At 33.7% G+C, this 5,599-nt stretch overlaps 1 protein-coding gene across 2 annotated transcripts in view; it reads right to left on the reverse strand.

Annotated features, from left to right (window-relative positions):
• Positions 1–4,547, reverse strand: part of LOC106460380 (ubiquitin-like modifier-activating enzyme ATG7) — a 61,697-nt gene extending 57,150 nt beyond the window's left edge. The window contains exon 1 of one of the 2 annotated variants that reach the window (XM_013920073.2): positions 4,392–4,547. The gene's annotated coding sequence lies outside the window, so the exon portion shown is untranslated. Of the gene's footprint in view, positions 1–4,096; positions 4,271–4,391 lie in introns of those variants that run through there. The other variant, XM_022387090.1, reaches the window with a different exon arrangement.
• Positions 4,548–5,599: the final 1,052 nt, after the last annotated feature.

Here is a 5,599-nt window from a genome sequence, read left to right on the forward strand (position 1 = left end):
AATGGAATGACGAGTGGAAGGAGGGGGCCTTGAGATACAAAGAGATGAACCTGCAGAAGTACCAGTGGAAGTAGAATAGAGTCAAGCAACCAAAGACGATAAAGAAGACTGCAAACATGCTGTCTCAACTCTGGCTTCTAAAGATTCTGTACTAAGAGTCAAACGAATCCACAGAAATTGTGACCTGTTAAAAGAGATAACAGGTTCATACCTGGCACTCCATACATCCAACAACGGATCCAACTTCTGAATGTCTAAATATATATCATCCTGATGATGATACGCCGGGGCATGTTGTTTTCAGATAAAGGGGTGAGGAGGCATAGCGACATCCTCACATAATTGTGTTGCAAATCTCTCAAACAATATCAGGAGGAAAACTAAGTAATCTCCTTGAGAACGATTGGACAACAAAGCAGGGGTAGACTCAAAAGCAACTGGTTGCATCTCCAAAACTTCACAAACATGTGTAACAAACTGCAGAAAAAGGGCAGGAGGTGGCTGATCAGATGAGTCCTCAGGAGAGGAAGCTCTAGTGAAAGAAGGAGCAGGAAACAGGGAGTCTAAATTCTCCCTAGAATATCCCATTTCAGAATGAAAATTCAAATAATTCCTTCTCGGATAGATACCTCCAGGCCACATGAAGGACTTGATCTCGCCCCAAATCAGGTCACGGACAGCTTCCACATATAACAAATAAAAAAAATTCCCGATTATTAGAATGCAAAAACTAAGAAAATGTAAATTACAAAACGTTTGTCTGAATGCTCATGCTTTATCAAGAAAAAGTTATTTTATTGTCTGCATACAGTGCTTATATACAGTACCAACATAGAGGGTGTGTGAAGGCCGGCATAAAGTTCTGCAAATTAGATATTGCCGAGGGCAGTCGAGTAGGGTTTATAAAGACTGGAGCAAGTGAACACAACGTTAGATGGCAAAGACGAAGATCGAAAAATAGCTATTAGTGTCAGCAGAGGTATGTATGTTTTGGAAGTTGCAAACTTATGGCCAGTCAAAACAGCCAAAATTTTATTTGTCACTGACTGCTAGCTACTAGTTTACGAAACATTTTCTAAAAACTTTATATATGGAAAAAATACAAAAATTAGAGAGATTTAAATGCAACATCAATACTTGAAATTATTGAAAGAAATAAGTTGAGATGGTGTGTATATACCCAAATAAATATAATTGAAAACCATGAGGAAGAAGCCCACCTGGAAAACTTTGTATGAGATGGGTAAAAGGAATAACAGGTGCTCTTGAAAGGAGAGGGATATCAACTGCAGAAGTTTAAGAGCATGCTACATTTGAAGATAGAACAGTATGAAGAAGTTTGATATGCAGAACAACTGACAGGTCTTAGTCCTAATTGATGTTGGCGAGATAAGATTTTCTAAAGAATCAGCTTTACCTATCACAGGCTATCGGTTTAATACCATAAACATTTGACAATCTTATAGCTAATGAACAACAAAGGTCCAAATACAGACTCTTAAGGGACCCTGCCAGTAGTCATATCCCCTCCCCACAATCAGAATGGTACCCAGATTATAATCCTGTATTTTCAATATGCAAGATTTAAGCTTTCCCAAACCATTATTTTCTTTAATAATAATAATATCTAAGAAAAACCATCCATGATCTCCTTTAGGCATGTTAAACAGTTTAAATATCTCATTTATTTTTAGAAAAAACACTTATAAAAATAAATTTTACTTTTCTTAAAGGTACAGTGTTCTCCAGTGTTAATATCAGTACAAAAAAAATCAAATCCAAATTTACATTAAAAGCCAAGCGTCTTTTAAAATCCTTCTTAACCTCAATTATGGCCTTTTTAACTTTTTTATTTTTGGTTATTTTGGTATTCTGCAATATCTACCATTTTATAAGTTGTTTTTATATTATTGAAAACTTACCCTCGTTAGTTTCTGAAAAGAGCCTTTCTAAAATAATGGGACACAACTTACTCTATACACAGTCTCAAAATAAGTAACAAATGGCAATATTATGATCACTGGTACTTAGAGGCTTTTCCATAACAATCCTAAAACGTTTTTCCTCAGAACTGAAAAGCAATGCCTAATATAAGGATGCATCTTGAATTTTTTCAGGTTTTTTTTTTTTCTACATATCAAGTTGAGAAACAACTTCCCATCATATCAATGAGCACTCAGCCTCATGCAACTGAAGTTTTCTATAACAAAAAATTGACTTTTATTAGCTGCATACATACTACTATCAATGTCAGTAAAGAATCTCAAGCAGCAGCTTTTTCCCTCTCCCATTGCACAATTTAACCAATACATTACATTATTACCAACCTCCAAAACACCACAACTGTTAAAAGATAAAATATCTCCCCTGCTTACACTGTCTATGAAACCACCACCATGTTAAATAAGGAGGGTAGTGGGACAAAAGGTCATGTATTTAATATTTAGAAAAGTCAGACATCTCCAGTTGAAGCAGCTTTATTTCTCAAACAGAAGAGTAGGAAGCATGTGAAACAAATTTTCATTTAAATGATTGTGGATACAACTTTACATGAGCTCAAAAAGTGGACTGATGAATATTAGAAGGAGAAGGTAAAAATTAGGCCTTCATTTTGCAGTTAGCATCCTTTGTTTGTTGAGGGTGGTTCAGTCAATACATACATCCTTAAACACCCATAAAAAGAACTCTTGACATCCAATAACTTATAAAACAAAACAAAAATCATATTGCTGTAATCATTTAACCATGAGCAAGTAATGTTATTTATTTTAAACTTACATGAGCAGACAAAGCTTTTAAATTCTAACAATGTTACAGATACTTACAGTACATGCATAAAAAAAAATATACACTTTCATTAAGCCCCTCACATTCAGTAAAACTAATTGTCATAAGTCCATTATAATTTAAAAAGAAACTTAAATCCCCCCTATCCAAAAACGACCCTAACCTCTAATAGATTAGAAAAATTATAATAAAGTTACTTAATGTGTTTCCAAGCACAATTTCCTAATGTATTTAAGTAGAAACAATCACAAGAAAACAGCTACTCTACCTTTAAATCATCATACAAATCAAGACTGTTAGCCAGATGACTGACCTTAGCATTTCTGATAATTGCACATTTAAACCTTGTACCCTACTTAAAACTTTATCACGTGCATTGCATGATCTTCCCTTATTTCTCAGTTACTAACGGCCAGTTTCAAACAGTATAATAATTAAATATTTAATATTATTATCACAATTTCTCACAACACAGAATTACTAATACTAATAGTGGCAATACTATAATGGCACTAAATGTTGAGCAGTTCATCAGATGATGACATAGGTACAGTCTAAATACTGATGACATTGATAAGATCCATTCATATTATTTATAATTATTTCAGTTTAAAAAGCTGGCAAAACATTAGAAACCAACAGGCCTAAAACATAACTAAAGGGGAGGGGTATCACTTAAATGTGATTATTATTTATAATTATGTTTTAAGAGGAAAAGATAAATCATACGTTTATGCTTAAGTACTTTCTTCACGCACTTTTAAAATGTATTACAGAGTAATATATCTATTAAGAGATATAGTATTTCACGTTATTTCATTCAGAATTTAAACATTAGTTGTCCAGTATCAATATTACTGGTATTGTTAGTAATATCGGCAGTTAATAATAATAATTTTATAAATAAATTAACAAGTATCTCTTATCTTGCTTTTATTTACCATACAGAAAGAACAAAAACCTTGTAATTGTATCAATATCATGTGGTAGTGGTACTATAGTCTTTACGAACAAATACAATTACCCTATCACTTTCTGGCAACTGTAATACTATTAGTATATTAAAACAATAAATATCATGGGATTTGTTTTTATTTGTATTAGTTTTACTACTGCTAGTACCAGTAACGCCAACAGCACATAATCATAAAATTAACTTTATTATTTACTTTGAAATGTTATCAGTTAGAATTTTTCTTCAGAAACTAACTAAACCGTAAACGTCAGGAGAGACAACAGGTCATAATGATATGAAATTAATTATCATACACATAACCACAAAAATGAAGATTTCACGCAAATAACTTACCCTCCAAACGATTACAGTTTACGTATCGCAGCAAATTTAAATGAACCGAAGATAGTTTAACTATCGTCTTAATTATTGCTCTGTTGCTATTAGCCTTTATGCCATTTACTACATAAATATATACTATATCTATGGTTTACCAACATATACTACCGCCACGCCACGCCGACGATGTTTCTCAATACTAACTATTAGAAAGAAGTCAGCATTATAAAACACAACATCCGTCACACAAATAAGCACCCTACAACATTACATGGAAATATACGTATTTTCAATTATTTCAGTCTGTTACCTTTTTATATAAAAAGAAGAACTATCATACGTTTTACACTACGTTTCCTGCACAATACTACTTATACTTAATAAATACGTTACAAAACAACAATTTTTGTTTCTTAACTACATGATGACGTTTCTGGCAAGGGCTCTTCATCAGTTCGAAATACAAAGTTATTAAGGAAGTTAACAGCAGGAAAAACACAAAGTGTATGTGTAGTCTTAGATATTACAACTGTTGTAATAACGACAAAAGGTGGTAACGACGGAAAGATATTACTGTGGTAATCAAGTAACACTCATATTAACTTCTTATCAAACAAACTACATCGATCAGAATACTAAACATATATAACACGTGAATGAATAAATGTTGTTTCATAAGACATGAGAAGAAAAACTTGGATAAAAGATAACATAGAATACATTTACACGTCTAAATGAAAACTTTTTATAATTTTATTTTGTGCGACGTTTTGGTCAGACACCCTTCGTAAGACAGTAAAGACCCTAAGCCTAAATCCATTCTAACACGGTTTTTACTGCTTGACGAAGGGGCGGAAGGGCGTTTGACTGAAATGTTACCGAACATGCTCGCCCTTTCAGCCGTGGGGGCGTTATAACGTGACAGTCAATCCTACTATTCGTTTGTAAAGAGTAGCCCAAGAGTTGGTGGTGTTGACTAGCTGCCTTCCCTTTGGTTTATCACTGCTAAAGTAGAGACAGATAGCGCAGATAGCCTTGGTTTAGCATTACGCGAAATTCAAAACAAACCAAACCAAACGTGGTGCAAATTAAAACTGCAAAAAGATTTCATTTAGAGGTGTTCATTTGTTCCCATATATTTAATAAAGAGCATAGATAATTAAATATAATGTTCAAACTATATTACTTATATTGTTCAGAATTCATTGTCTCATCTGTTGGATACCCTCGCTGTTAACACTATTTTCGCCCTTAAACCCCATAGCCCCCGGCGGCACAACCGTATATCTGCGGACTTACAACTCTAGAAATCAAGTTTTGACACCTGTAGTGGATAGGGCACAGATAGTCCTTTTTGTAGCTTTGTACTTAACTACAAACTAAATAAACCAAATAATATCACACAAAATTCGGCCGACCCAGGAGGCCTAGGTCAGTTCTAAATGATATTGTTACGTCTCCGTTTGTTAATTGATTTTCCGTAACTTCGTTCCGACGAAACTTTGCGACACAAGTCCT

Source organism: Limulus polyphemus, unplaced genomic scaffold (assembly GCF_000517525.1).
Source record: "Limulus polyphemus unplaced genomic scaffold, Limulus_polyphemus-2.1.2 Scaffold761, whole genome shotgun sequence".
NCBI lineage: Eukaryota > Metazoa > Arthropoda > Merostomata > Xiphosura > Limulidae > Limulus > Limulus polyphemus.